Below are 16,766 nucleotides of genomic sequence, written 5' to 3'. Positions count from 1 at the left end.
AATGCTCACAAAAACATTTACAAACATAACAAACGCGCCATGCAAGCTCAGGTTAATGTGGAGGAGTGATACGTTTCGTTTTCAGTCATAAGCTCTGGGACTAAGTAGGTAAAAGGGTATGGATTAACAGTGCTGTGAAAACACTGCTGGGCAGACAACTGCAACATCAGCATGAACTCATGGCCTTTTCATAAAGGCCTTTATTGTTAAAAGACACACTGTCCTGACCTCGTAAAAAGAATATAGACTCTATTAAAGCTATAAAATGTGCTTCAACTCTTGACATTTGGTTACGAAGAGACTGAAATGGCATCTTGTGTGGTAAAGCCTTCTGAGTCTACCGGGAGGTGACATTATCAGAAGCTTGGTGTGTCCGGTGGAGGCTGTAATAAAACCAACATGTTCCAACTAACCACGTGGGAGCCGCCACACATGGCAGTATGCATGGCAGCTGGAACACTGGCATTTTACACGGTGCTTTTTAAACTATTGCCATCAACTATTTGATTCAGTTAATATTTACATACAGTGCTGTGAAAAAGTAGCTGCCTCCATCTTGATTTCTTCTGTTTTTGTGTATATCTCATACTAAACAGTTTTAGATCTTTAAACGAAATACAACATGAAACAAAGGCAGCCTGAGTAAACACACAATATAATTTAAAAAAAGTAATCCAACACCTATCACCCATGTGAAAAACTAATTGCCCCATAAACCTAAAATCTGGTTGTGCCACCTTTAGCAGCAATAACTGCAGCCAAACACCTCCGAAAACTTTAGATCAGTCTTCCACTTACTTCTAGGACTAGGATTTACTCCTAAGCTTCAGATCATTGTCTCGCTGCATAATGCAGTTGCACTCGAGTTTCAATTTACAGAATGAAGACTGGACATTCTCCTTTAGGATTTTCTGGTAGAGAGCAGAATTCATGTTTCCCTCAAATACTGCAAGTTGCCCAGTCCCTGAAGCAGCAAAGCCTCCCAACACCATCACACTTCCACCACCATGCTTGACCGTAGGTATGATATTCTGTGCCAGATGTAACAGGACCCCTGTCTTCCAAACAGTTCCACTTTCGATTCATCAGTCCACAGAACGTTCTCCCAAAAGGTTTGAGAATCATCAAGGTGTGTTTTGGCAAAATTCAGATGAACCTTAATGTTCTTCTGGGTTAGCAGTGGTTTTTACATCAGCACTCTTCCATGGATGCCATTTTTGCCCAGTGTCTTTCTGATAGTGGAGTTATGAACTGTGACCTTTATTGATGCAAGAGAGGCCTGTAGGTCCACTGATGTTCTCCTTAGCTCTTATAGATAATATTAATCTTAGAAATAATGGCTGTCACTTTGGTTCTTTGGAGTCCCAGAGCCTTTGAAATAGCTTTGTAATCCAGACTGATGTATTTCAATCACATTCTTCCTCATCATTTTTTGGAATTTCTTTCAATTTTGCCATAGTGTGTTACTGGATAAGACCTTTTAACCAACATCATGCTGTTGAAAAAGTTTTATTAAAGTGTTGATTTGATTGAACAGGTTGTGTCTGGTCCAGCTGAACCCCATTACGAATGCAGTTTCATAGATCTGGGGAATTAGTAACTATGGGGGCAAATACATTTTCACACAGGCCCAGTTGGTATTGGAAAACTTTTTTGCTTCAATAAATATCATTATCATTTAAAATCTGTATTTTGTGTTTACTGAGATTGCCTTTGTTTTATCTTAGATTCTGTTTTAATTTCTGAAACTATTTAGTATGAGATATACACAAAGACAGAAGAATTCAGGAAATTAATAAACAAATACTCTTCAAATACAGCACTGTAATTTGTTAAAAGAAAAATCCTACACAACTGCAGGATGAATGCAGCTTCTCAATCTGTTCAATGTCCTTTTCTGTATACAAACTATCATTTGCATGTTTGTACTGTTTATGCTAATCCTAAATATTGATTCTGCCATGTCTTGCTGCTTCATTGCTACATTAGTTTTTTGCTCCTCAGATGCTAGATGCTTTTTTTTTTTTTTATAGTTTGCTGCAGAGGTTGTTTTTCCTTCTTTTTCAAATCAACAATATATGTAATTTGGTGAGGGATGCCCAGACTTTTTCTATAAATATGCATGGCGGAAGGTTACAGTAGGCTGGTCTGAGGCTAATTGGATCAAGAATGCAAGGCAACAGCATTGTTAGTGACTCCAAATGTTCTGGATATTGATGTTTGTAAGAATAATAATAAAAAAAAAACTGTATAGAGCTTTTAACAATAGACATCATCACAAAGCAGTTTTACAGAAACCGAGGTTTACATCCTGATCCCTAATGAGCCTGATGAAGAAGTTTGTATTGAGAGATAAACATATATGTCAAGAGTCTAATCATGGTAACATACAGTTGATCTGGATTTTTTTCAAACTTTTAAAAAAACATATTTTCTGATTATCCTTTTGATAGTAGGGAGGCTTTAGTTCGATCAATTATGTACTTGGATGAAGAGATATGACACTTAAATCTCCCACAGTCTTCCACTTTTGTATACACTGAACATAATTTCAAGCCACCTGTATACATTTCTGTTATTCTACAATAATCTGCATAGTTTTACTAGACACCGTATCAGCCAAATTAGCCACTGCCACTTTAAGTCTGTACTGAATGTTGAAAAGTAATGCCCCCCCCCCCCCAAAGCCACCACTTTGAACATAGGCATACAAAAATGCATTGAGCCTGCATTAATTATAATGGTTGTGTGAGAACATTTACTGCCCTTCATGTGTGAAGTGATTAGTAGCCATGTGACCTGGCTTGTATGGTTGGTGTTGCAAATAAACAGGCAATATGTTGGATACTTCCAAAAATGGGTCAACATTGTACAATAAATAATCCACATTACTCAATTTGGCAAGTGAAGTCCAGCTTTCGTAATAATGGATTGCATGTCTTTTTCAGAACATGGACATGGAAATAGTTATTCATATAGAAAATAATGAAGACAGATAATATTGAGGAGAGGAGAAGTGAAGTGAGGAAGAGTCAGTTTTAGCAGATGCACAGGCGACAGGTATGTGTTCGGAGGAATGTTTAGATGCGGAAATTAATACCTCTAATTAAGATATATCCATTCATTCATCTACAGTAACCTCTTTATCAGAACTGTGGGCACAAGGCAGGAATATATCCTGGATGGGACACAGGTTCATTGCAGGGCACCATGCACACACATACATTCACAAACTCATTCACACCCAGGGGCAATTTAGAATAACCAATCTACCTAACCAGCATGCTTTTGGGAAGTGTGAGGAGCCAGAGAACCTGAAGGAAACCCACACGAACATGAGATCAAGCACAGAAACTCCACAGAGACCGTTCAGAACCCGAACCAGTGACCCTGGAGTTGTGAAGTAGCAATGATACCAGCTGTGCCACCTAATTAAAGCATAATGTTTTTATATTTCAATTATAAGAAGGGAAGCATAGCCCAGTTTGAGAGTAGTAAATTTGTTAGGACAAAGGAAAATTGCAGAAGCCCTGTTTTTCAAGAGTTGAATATTCCAAATACGAGGTGTAGGTCTGCGTTAGCAGTGACACCGAATAATTAAATGTTCAATAAGTCTATTTCCATTGTCGTATGGTGTTGCCAAGTGGAAACCAAAATACTTCCTAAAAAAAATAAATAAAGGAATAAATGTTTGCATTTTTTGAATGTGTATGTGTATTTAATTGCTTTTTAATGTGTACGGTGGCGGGTTTGGATCCTTACTAATATTATAGTCCACACCGTATTTTTGTAGGATTCCAAAAACCAGCAAGTCATCATTTTATCTTGAAGTTATAGATAAAGTATACTGATCTTACACAATTCATTTAAAAAAATGTGTATGACTGTAGCACCTTTGAATTCTACTCTTAAATCTACTCTAAAATGAGATACATGATATCTACAAAAAGCAGATTTCAAAGTCACAAAATTGTGAATCAATTTTGGCTCACTACTTTCAAAGGTTACTACCTCTGGCAGCACCTTGTACCCAGCCTTCTACATTAAAATCAAACATCACTTGTTTTTGTATCAGACTGTGTGGTTCACTTCAAAGGACAGTCCAATTCATGGGCACTCAGAGCTGCTTGGACAGAGCTTGTAAATGACTATTGCCCTGGCCAAATTCAAAAGCTCATGCTGAGACTGTTATGTTGTCATTATTTACTTGTGTGTCACGGCCAAAGACTAAAATTGCTGGCTAATGCCGAATGAGAATGGGAATTCCAAACACACTGAGAGCAGCCAAGCTGATCGGTAATTGCCTTTCTCTTTTTAACACCCCAGTTGCAAATTCCCATCAGGGTGTCTGGAGATGTTTCCCTTACTCTCAGCAAGGAGTGCACCTCATATCTTTTCATGAGACGGCTAATCAATGAGGGCGAGTGCCCCAAGACAGCCAGGAGACCCAGATGATCCAACACAGACCTCTCACGCCCTACTCGACTGAGAACCCAGACTTTCTTAATCCGGCCTCTTAGCCGCTTGTCTCCCATGAGCTCCTCAACACTCCTCCTCTTCCTCTGAAACTCTACATTTTCTACTCAGATCCCACCTAAGATCGACCGCACGGCCAGACTTTCTTGGCTTTAATTGACTTTTTCAAAAAACTTGCAACCCTCTTGGGCCGCTGAAGTGTGAGCTGTACTTCTTAGCAGTCGAGTTCAGACAGCAAACCTCTCCTCTCTCTGAGAGGGCTGAGGTAAAGAAGGCCTGTGCAATCCATTGCTCTCCCGTGAAAGAGGCCCTGTACTCATCTTGCCGTATTCAGCTCTAATGGAGATGGATCTCTCCCACACCAGCACTGAAATGGGAGCCTACAGGTAGCAGCTGCCTGAGACAGAGCTGGTCACTCGCCTGTAATGGGAGATTGATCTTAATTGCAACAGCACACAATTGGCCCCATTTCAAAAGCATAAAAGTGTGAAAAGGAGCAAAAGGAAAAGGGCAGTAACTAACACGCTCCTTCAAAACAAAGCGTCTGAAACAAGCTGTCAAGCACTGACAGGAACATCACAAAAATCACAAATATTTTTTACATGCTTTCCTTCAGCAAGCGAAAGGCAGCTGCTGACAGTCGGAAAATACATTCGGATATGAAATAATAGCTGATGCCTTTCCATGCGTGTCTATTGTATCAGAAACGCTGGGCTTCTACAAACTTGTCCTCTTGCATTCAAGAGGCATGCGGAGTCGTGATTCTGGCAGACTAAATATCTAATTGATTATGAATAAGCAAGTGAAATGGACCATAATGCAAGCTGCAATCCTCACGGCTCACTCACGGCGCTCACAGCCCTGTCTGAACCGGATCAGACCGCTCACGGAGATGGTCACTCATTATGCTCCTGACTCAACAAGGGTTACTGATGCTCAAACAAAACAAGTCAATAGCCCTGTACGTGTGTGACTAGGCTGAAGCACATCACACCGACAGAGCATATTGTTTCAACACTGATATTAACACAACGCTGTAGCCGAGAGTCAGGCTTTGACTGTGACTGACATTTGAGAGAACAACTCTAGTTGACAATTTCATTTTAAGAATGAATTGCTGTGAACAACAAACAGAAATCTCATGTCAAATGGTCAAAGAACTGCGTTAGACACTTTGTGGACTGTGTACGTGAAAATGGGAATATGGGTGATATTTTTTTTCTATCTCTCCCTCTCTCTCTCTCACACACACACACACACAATCAGGGTATGTGATGATGAGTCAGTGAGATCTGCTTTACTTACAAGGCAAGAATTGACAGTGGCATTTAGAATAAAATTACACAGCAACAATGTAAAAATTTCACAATTGCAATCATCAGACAGCAGTATCCTATGACATATTTGCTCCTCTTTTTTCATTAAGCATGGGATATACACTGCCCTCCACTAATTTTGGCACCCTTGGTAAATATGAGCAAAGAAGGCTGTGAAAAATGGTCTTTATTGTTTAACCTTTTGATATTTTCTTAAAGAAATTCACAAAAATACTCTGTTCTTATGGATATCAAACAACTGCAAAGCACAGGATCATATATATATATATATATATATATATATATATATATATATGTATATACATATATATAAAACTTTGTTAAATATAGGTGTGCAACAATTATTGGCAACCGTTTAGTCAATACTTTGTGCTACCTCCCTTTGCCAAGATAACAGCTCTGAGTCTTCTCCTTTATAGGCATTATTGCCAGATGAGGTTGGAGAATACATGGCAAGGGATCTGAGACCGTTCCTCCATACAGAATCTCTCCAGATCCTCAAATTTCGAGGTCCACGCTGGTGGACTCTCCTCTTCAGTTCACCCCACAGGTTTTTTATGGGTTTCAAGTCAGGGGACTGGGATGGTCATGGCAGGACCTTGATTTTGTGGTCAGTAAACCATTTTTGTGTTGATTTTGATGTATGTTTTGGATCATTGTCCTGTTTTTTTAAGCTTTCTGACAGAGGCAGTCAGGTTTTCATTTAATATCTGTTGATATTTGATAAGAGTCCATGATGCCATGTATCCTAACAAAATGTCCAGGTCCTCTGACAGAAAAACAGCCCCAAAACGTTAAAGAGCCACCACCATATTTAACCGTGGACATTAGGTACTTTTCCATATGGCTTCCTCTCTGTGTGCGCTAAAATCACCTCTGGTGTTTATTGCCAAAAAGCTCTGTTTTGGTTTCATCCGACCATAGAACCCGATCCCATTTGAAGTTCCAGTAGTGTCTGGCAAACTGAACACACTTGAGTTTGTTTTTGGATGAGAGTAGAGTATTTTTTCTTGAAACCCTTCCAAACAACTTGTGGTGATGTAGGTGACTTCAGATTGTAGTTTTGGAGACTTTCTGACCCCGAGACTAACTAACTTCTGCAATTCTCCAGCTGTGATCCTTGGAGATTTTTTGGCCACTCGAAACCATCCTTTTCCCAGTGTGTTGAGACAATATAGACACACGTCCTCTTCCAGGTTGATTCATATCATTTCCAGTTGACTGGAACTTCTTAATTATTGCCCTGATGGTGGAAATGGGCATTTTCAATGCTTGTGCTATGTTCTTATAGCCACTTCCCATTTTGTGAAGTTCAACAACCTTTTGCCGCACATCACAGCTATATTCCTTGGATTTAAAAATGGTCATAACCCATTGTTATGAATGACTAAGGGAAGTTGGCATGTGTGTTACCTCACATTTAAGTCATCGTTGAACAATTTCCTGTTCCTAGTCACCCAGGTGTACTAAAAAATATCAGTGGGAATATTGTTCAAATATATTTTTCTCATATGAATTCATAGGGGAGTCAATAACTGCTGCACACCCATATCTAACAAAGATTTTTTTATATAAACCTGTGTTGTGTTTGCAATTGTTTGATATCCATGAGAACAGAGTATTTTTGTGAATTTTTTTGAACAAAAGATCAAAAGGTTAAACAATAGAGACAGTTTTTCACAACCTTCTTTGCTCATATTTACCAAGGGTGCCAATATTAGTGGAGGGCACTGTAGTCAGTAAGGCTGCCAGAGCGGTATTAAAAATGAACATAAGATGTATTAGGGATGAAGTCATGCACATGCTGTATCTCAGACGGCTCGGAGTTAGACAGTCACCTTGTAACTGTTCTTCGGGTGCGAATATCGCATTTTTCCTTTGACCCCAATCCACAATTGTATGATTATCAGTGCAACACCATCACTGTGCCATTATTCGGGGACAATAAAAAAAAAAGAAAAAGAAAAATGGGAAGAGCTTTTAGGCTCGTGTTTGAGATGTAATGCAAATGGATGTCATGGATAGTCGTTCACATTTATGCAAGATAGGGTTATCATCATTCCCCATTAAAGAAGGAGAGTGGCTTTACAAATACACATTAACTGGATTTTATTGCAGGGCTTAAATGAGAGTCTCACACTGCACAATGTTCCATGTGACATCCAATCTAAAGCGATCATATTCCTATCCTTTACACTGCATGCTGCAGTTGTACCTCTTCCAGGCATCTTTACAGACCTCAGGACAGATAGAGTTTGAGACTGGCACAAGTCCTGCACTATAAAAGCTTATCTTCAGTACTCAAAAGCACCAGTGATTTCATTGCCCTGCACAAAAATTTATATTGCATAAACTGCACCATTAACACATATAACTTAATTAGAGTAGCTTCATTATGGCATGATGATGGAAAGGCAGTAATTACCTGGAAGGAAGTTAAGCTTGCGAAGGATTGCTTATTCACCTCCCCTGTCAATCAGAAAGACACTAGCCAATCATGAGCATCTGAAAGCTCATGCAGTTAGTGCTTTTCTCCTATGCATTGTTGGGATGTATCTGAATATGAATACATTATTCAGATTAGACAGATGTGTTCTAAACAAATACAAATATGAACAGGGGTTGCACTATTGTTTGGATTTAATTTTTTTTTTTTGATTAAGTGTGTGCATTGGAACTGGGATCCTGCAGTAAGAAAGAAATAAATAATAAAAAAAAAAGTATTTTCATGCGAAGCTTGAAAGCAAAGCTTGTGGGCAGGGTTGTCAGGTTTCAGCAAAATGTCCACCCCAACTAAATCTCAAAAAGTACACACTTGAAACTAGCCCAAAAATTCAAGCACTGGACAAGGTAGAACCATTTTTCTTCTTTTTCTTAGTCTTGCATGGGAAATAAGTTAACAGTGGTACACACACATTTGTGATGTATTTATAGAGCTGCCAATCTACAGAGTGTACCAAAAGTATCCATACACAGGGGACTATGTTTGTCAGCACCACATCGGTTGAGCCTTCGTAAGTGGATGCTCGTGGACGTCCAATTTGTTAATAAGTTTGGTGATAGTATCGTGTGATGTACTTGAAACATTTCCTGTTAAAGTCCATCGCAACCTTGCGACACCTTCCCGATCCACCATGAGAATGATTTCAATACCTTCTTTTTGTCAATGTCAGTCTTAAAGGCTGAAGTATGAAACATTTTGGAAGACATTTTGCTAAAAAGTGTTAATTTCCCCTACGTATGGAGACTTTTCGGACACCCTGTATATAACCCATGCAGATTACACGCTGTACACAGTGCAGCATACCTCTGCCTTGGTCATTTAATCATTTTATTCAATTTAGAAAATATTACCTTGCACGCTAATTGCACATGTTTCTCACTGTTCTTAAATGATTGATCGCCGTCATTATTAAAGTGAAATATTCCCAGAAAATTATATGGGCATTATAATGAAATGCACTGAGTCTCAGCTTCATAGTAGAGAAATTCTGACAGCGTGTCAAGTAAACAGTCCAGAATGTAACAAACCCAAAAAACTAAATTAAAACCGATAAAATATTATTGAGTGGTTATTGTTGTCAACAGTAAACAACAATAGTTACTTAGTCACATTAGACAGAAGATTTAGCAATTGAATGGAGTTATGTTTTGCAAATTGTTGCTATTTGTTGTTATAATTTGTGAATGAAAGTCCTGGGTTCTTTTTTTTCCCCCAGTATTTTCCAGTGTTATTTCCCCCCAGGGGCATAGTGTTAAGGTTCAAATTTTCTTTAAATGGTCTAGATGCGAAAAATCAAACTTCTCATCTAGACCATGCATGCTTCAGGTTTAAATCTGAATACAAAAACAGGTAGGAATATTTGAAGTATTAAACAAATACACTTTGCATTGTGTAACACCCTTAACATATTGCATGAAGAGCATTCGGAAAAGATTTGGAGGCAAAGCTGGACATGTCTAGGAGGCAGCATGTGTCAGTCCTCACCTTCCCCCAGTTGGTAGCTGTCATAGAGGATAAAGGAGAACTTGCTAGTGGGTGGGAACTGGCAGTGACCAAATTGGGAGAGAAAAAAAAATTGGGAAGAAATAAAAAATAAATGAAAGAGGTTAAGCTTGTGAATAAGAGAATTATCAGCACTGGTTCAGTGAGCATCTTTCAGTAAGCTGTGTTCGGAGATGATCCAGTGAGCTCTGGTCTCTGGCGTGGTTTTAGAGGAAAGCTGCTTCTTTATCTTCATTGGCGAACTCATCTAAATGGTGTTGCCGCAGTTTCATTTCAGTATAATCACAAATCTGATTACAGAGATCTCTTCTTATGTAGTTCACAGTTAGAATGAACCAGGTTATTATCTCAGGTGTGAAGTCATATTTCCTCAGAGTTTGTTTGGTCCTTGAATGAGGATTTTGAACGGGGTGTTACTTGCACCATCAAAGCACTAATACACATCTAAATGCTTCATTATTACTAAGCATGACCGATTCAGTTCAGTTGATGTTTATGAGATGAACACACATGTGTGAGTCTTGCTATATAGTTTTGTTTTGATTGTATGTACTATATGTTCTGTGATATGTTTATGATCTCTGACACCTCCGCTACTTCCAGTGTTTGCTCTCAGCCTACCAGTAAATAGCAATGGCCCGGTGCCATGGCAACAGAGCAGGCGAACATCACAGAGGTGTGTAAATGCAGCAATAACTCGCAAGTACACTCAGACCTCGTACAGGGCACCGACGAGAGCCTTACGAGCGTCAGAAATAGTTACGTCAGCAACAGCAAACACACACACATAAATACACGTATACACCCAGTGAGCACACTGTATCAGCCTGAACTTCAATAACATTGGCCCCATTACTCCTCTTTCTTCACTGATGGAACTCTAAGGTATATTTAAACACCTGGACCCTCATGTAGCTTACTTAAATGTCAAATGTAAGAGAGAAGAAATATACAGTTCCTTTTTAAAGCACCCAGAGCAAATCTCTAAAAATGCATACCCAAACCAATGGCCTTTGAGTTTATTTACATCTGTAATTAAACCTTAAGTAAGTGTAGTCTTGGAAACTAGGATTTTGTAGACACAAATATTGGTCCTATAACTCTCAAGACATGAAACTATGTGAGATATTAGACGGAATTTGAGACGGATTCTCAGGCCCTGCGTAACCAACGAAGGAGTGGGTACAAAGGCAATGTTCTTCACAGCTCGCTGGACCGGTTAAGGGCATGTCCACACTAATTGTCAGGTAATAGAAGGAGCCGAATTGTCCCAAATGGCTTTAATGTGCACTTCTTGAGTGCTAAGGAGAAGCACAATTAAATTTTTTTTTTGGCCAGTCACGTCTTATATAAGAGTCTAAGTACTGTATCTCGCTAGTGGAGCGAAAATTAGTGACAATTCACAGGGCCTGCAAAAAATTTCAGCAGGATGCCAGAATATATTTCATGTCTAGAAAATACAACATGAAATTTAAGGGGGGTTTAAGGCCCAGAGGTCTGGTCTTGTAACCGTCCCAGAATTTCTACAGAATAGTTAAACAGAGGAATATTCAAGGGAGCACTGTGTGAGGCAGCAAAGCAAGCTCAAATACATCAGTCCACATGAGAACACAAACAGACCACAATTTCAGGAATCAACTCCAACAAACCAAAGGTAATTCTACATGACAAGTTATCATTTGCTCACAGGATCATGCACACACAGACAGGCCAAACACAACAAGTGTTAGCTCACTCATCCAGAAACAACATGGCTAAGAAACACACACACGTACACATAAATAGAGTATAGAAGTGATTTACTCACTACTACACACACACAGGTAGAGTGTAGAAGTGATTTACTCACAGAGTGAAGCATGCGTCGTCAGGAACAGGGCGCCATGGACTTGCTGTGTTAGGTGGCGATTTTGGTGAAATGTTGGGTTCCGGTCAGAGAGAGTGGAAAATCACAACTGTCCAAACCCTTTGTTACTGCAATGAATGGACCGTTCCAAATAGCCAGACTTTAAAGGAGGGTGGATAAGCAGCAGCTCAGAAGTCTACAGTTGTAATGATCTGATATCATGGGGGGGAAGTCATTTGTTGAGGACCTTATCCAAGCTGCAGAGCTTAGTGAAATCCTGGCTGGTGCTACTAACATGAAAAACAGACACAGAAGAGGGAATCAGATCGAGGACTTTAATTTTTCCTCTCCTTTATGCTTAGTCTCGCGCTGCCTCTTTATTTATGGCCTAGTTTGTAGTGATCCGACCAGGAAAGTGAGGCTACAATCAGATTGTGGGGGGGAGGGGGGATGGGGGGGGGGAATCGAAAAGCCTGTTCTGTCTGTCTTTCTCTCTGTCTCAGATTTTCTTATTCTCTCCTGCAGATGTTATCTCTGCCTGCCCAAAAACCTGCCTACAATCATGTCTAATTTGGAAGATTCTCTACAGACAATAAAACACACGTTTCCAGACACATGCCCACATTCAGACACACTCTTACTAACATCTGCACCCTCACTCAAACACACACACTAACCTACCACCTGGCTCAGAAGTATGCATTAATGATTAGCTGCCTCTTCCTGTTAGCCTCTTGCTCCTGACCTTACCCATAGCTGTACAGACACAAACACACACCTTCAAATACAGGTCGTCACACTGACCCTAGACACACTGTTAGGCCATATGTAGATGTAAAAGAATTCCAAAGGCCAAGATACTGTTTCTTGTCAAAGGTGGCAAAGCTTAATTAATTCTGCTGCAGTCAAATGATGAAAGATTTGAGGGACGAAGGAAACACTATATTTTGCTCCCAGTTAAAACAGTTCAGTGATTAACATCTAATAGGTCCAAGTATCCAGGTGAAACGAGCAGGGCCCAATCCCAGAAATTCCAGGAGAGCCTCTTTCCTCACTCTTCTTCTTGTGGTGGTGATGTCCAAGAGTATTAACCTCCTTGATTCCCACAGTTCTACAGTCTGATTCCTCAAGTGTTTAGAAGACGTAGCAGACAGTTTAGACTCACATTTCCATGCGCATATGAGCTAATATCCCTTTGGATAGACTGAACTCAGGTTTGACTGGAGTCATAGATTTACAGAAGGTCCACACGGTTGTTCCAAAACAGGTTTTCAGGCCTAAAACCTGAGGAAAATCACAAAGATACAGAGATTCACTGTCACATTTTGATAGAAAAAACGTATTTTTAAACTATTACACGTTTCTAATCTGGGACTAATGTGTGCAGCAATTATACCTTCAGAATCACGTTAATGCATTGCCGTGTATTAGAGCAAACTGTAGTGTGCTATTAAGCTGTATGTGCACCAATGGCAGACTGCCATCTTACCATCATCATCTCAGTGCCCTTACAAAGAGATGAAGAAGCATGGTCCAAACATGTCTTTGTGTGTCTAACATTCCTATTGAATCCAATTATTAGGTTACTCTGGAAATCTTTTGTGAGGCTTGTCAGAGCTGTGATGTCAAATGTAATTGACTAAGTTCAAATGATTCAAGTGGACAGAAGAGAAATGGAACAAGGCAAGTGATGAAAGCTATCAGTAACAGAAAAAAATGGCCCTCGGTACTATTTTAGCAAGATTGAGATGGAACCAACATTCGGCAAGATGAAATGAAAGATGAAAGCGAAGGAGTGAGTTTGCTAGCAGGAGACGAGTGATGGGCGAAAGGGTAACATTTCAGTCACCCGTATTTATCCCACACTTCCTACACTTATTTAACTCCACCCTACCTTGACTGCGTCTTTGCATCCACATTCTTCGTTCTTTCATTGTTCTGGATCCTCCATTCCCCCCCAAACATATTCCTTTTCAAGCACACACAGACAGAAGATAAAGACTCACAAGCTACACAAGCTGTCAGTGTGTTAAACAGGGTGAGCAGGGCTTCGGTGATTATCTGGTTGAGATAGAGAGTGAGAAAAATGGAGAGATATGAGCAACTGGAAATGCTGGACAGCTTGAACTATAGCCTTTAACAGCCCTCTGGAGTACTGCGCTTAATCAATACACAGCCATATACGCCATGAGGAGGCTTAGCACTGTGTGTGAGGGTGAACAAGTGAAATCTGGTGTCTAAGTGTGCATGACAAAAGGGTGTTAAAGGCACCATAGCAGGAGTTCAATTGGCCTCTGAGGTAGCAAATGATGCCATGTCCTTCTCGTTATACACACACACAGACAGACACACGCGCATGTGCGTCTATGCGCAACAAATGTCATAGGCAAAATGTGAGTGATCTCTAAGCCAGATGCAGCAGTTATCACCGCTACACACACACTGACTAAATCTAAGCAATAGGAAGAACCTTTCTAATACAAACAAGGAATGAATGAGAGATGAGGGAACGAGCGGAGACGAGGCTCACAGCCAAAAAAATGAATGTAAGACTGCCAGGTTTCTCTCAAATCCATCAGCAGAGGACAGCACTCTCTGAGTCAGAGTGGGGGATGGAGGGAGGCAGAGACGGCAAGGGGGAGGATGGAGGGAAGGGAGAAGAGGAGCAAGGGTACAAAAAAAGAGGAAAGGGGCAAGAGAGAGAGAGAGAGCGAGAGAGACGCTGGGTTTAAATGAAACGTGTGGGAACAAATGCCCAGAGGGTTTCAATAAGACCTAATGAAAATGCAAAAACAAATGAGGAGAGAAAGAGACTGTGGAAAAGTCATTGCTCTAGCAGAGCGGTTCTCCGCAGGTTAACACAATCCATGCTCTGTGGAGCCATTCTGAACAGAGCCCGTTTGGAGCGCCGCACACCGTACATGGAATACCAATCACACACTGGCACCATGCGCGCGCACACACACACACACACACACACACACACAGTCTATGGTATGGCTTCCCCGGTAAATCAAAGGCAAGACAGCTAAAGTCATCCAGCATTCCCTCATCTAGGTTATTCATGAATGACATCATAATGAGCATGAATGACATGGTCATGATGCAATATGGCATAAACCCACACTTACTGTGAGGCGATAATCCCAGTAATAGGGTGGCACTTGCCAGTCTGCTCCGAAGTCTACGGTGTGAAAAATGACAGAGCCCCTCGAATCTTGCCAATTGTTTCCTCCTTGATTTTCCACCACTCGTCAGCGGGCATGGAAGTTTCAGCGTGTCCGCATCTGTACTTCCAATTCAAACCTCCGTTTTCTTTTAAAGTGCTTTCTTTCAGGTCCCTTACAATGTTCTCTGCTGTAATTCCACAGCAAGCACCGCAAGCTGCATTCACTCCCTGACTCCGACCCCTCCCTCCCTCTCTCCCTCTCCCTCTCTCTCACTCAGCTCATTGTATCCCCCATACCTCCTCTGCTCGTGCTCCAATCTAAATCCAAAGAGCTATCACTCCTGGCCCTCCTCCCTCAATCCTGCTCCTTTTTTCTTGCCCATTTATTAAAGATGGACAGCCACTTCCATCCCTCCCACACTCCATCGAGGAAATAAGGAATGAAATAAGGGAAGCAGGAAGAAAACAAATGAAGGCTACAGTCCAAGAGCGACATCACACGTGCATATTTCACGATGCGTAGTGTTGTGTATATAAACAAAGCACGACAGACCGGTACACAATTATGCAGGCAGGGATACAAACGCCAGTATTATACCAAAAGACATTCATATGTAGACACACATTACACCATTGTAATAACACACATCCAGATGTGGACACAGATTACACCGTTATACCAACACACATCCAAACCATATACTTCCACATGTGGACACAGATTACACTGTTACACCAACACACATCCACATGTGGACATAAATTACACCATTACGCCAACACACATCCACATGTGGACATAAATTACACCATTGCACCAACACACATCCACATGTGGACATAAATTACACCATTACACCAACACACATCCACATGTGGACACGGATTACATTACACCAACACACATCCACATGTGGACATAAATTACACCATTACGCCAACACACATCCACATGTGGACATAAATTACACCATTGCACCAACACACATCCACATGTGGACATAAATTACACCATTACACCAACACACATCCACATGTGGACATAAATTACACCATTGCACCAACACATCCACATGTGGACACGGATTACAACATTACACCAACACATCCACATGTGGACACAAATTATTCCATTACACAAATACACATCCACATGTGGACATGGATTATACCATTACACCAACACAGCCACACAAATTACACCGTTACACCAACACACATCCACATGTGGACACATATTATTCCATTACACCAATACACCAACAAACATCCATATGTGGACACGGATTACACCATTAAACCAATACACTTACAGATGTGGGCAGAGATTATACCATTACATCAACACCCTTCCACATGTGGACACAGATTACACCGTTACACCAACACACATCCACATGTGGACACATATTATTCCATTACACCAATACACCAACAAACATCCATATGTGGACACGGATTACACCATTAAACCAATACACTTACAGATGTGGGCAGAGATTATACCATTACATCAACACCCTTCCACATGTGTACACAGATTACACTATTACACATATGGACACATCCACATGTGGACTCGTATTACACCATTACACCAACATACTTTCACATGTGGGCAGAAATTACACCATTACACCTACACACATCCACTTGTGAACATGGATTACACCATTACAACAACACACATCCACATGTGGACACGGATTATACCATTACAACAACACACTTTCACAAGTGCACACAGATTACATCATTACACCAACACACTTTCACATGTGCACACAGATTACATCATTACACCAACACATCCACATGTGCACACAGATTACATCATTACACCAACACATCCACATGTGCACACAGATTACATCATTACACCAACACATCCACATGTGCACACAGATTACATCATTACACCAACACACTTTC

At 40.5% G+C, this 16,766-nt stretch overlaps 1 protein-coding gene across 1 annotated transcript in view; it reads right to left on the bottom strand.

The window, feature by feature from the left end:
- grik5 (glutamate receptor, ionotropic, kainate 5) overlaps positions 1-12,028 on the bottom strand; it is a 71,841-nt gene extending 59,813 nt beyond the window's left edge. The window contains exon 1 of the mRNA XM_053625027.1: positions 11,669-12,028. The gene's annotated coding sequence lies outside the window, so the exon portion shown is untranslated. The remainder of the gene's footprint in view (positions 1-11,668) is intronic.
- Between the last annotated feature and the right edge of the window lie 4,738 nt (positions 12,029-16,766).

Source organism: Ictalurus furcatus, chromosome 1 (assembly GCF_023375685.1).
Source record: "Ictalurus furcatus strain D&B chromosome 1, Billie_1.0, whole genome shotgun sequence".
Taxonomy (NCBI): Eukaryota; Metazoa; Chordata; class Actinopteri; order Siluriformes; family Ictaluridae; genus Ictalurus; species Ictalurus furcatus.
This window is presented reverse-complemented; position numbering and strand designations above follow the sequence as displayed.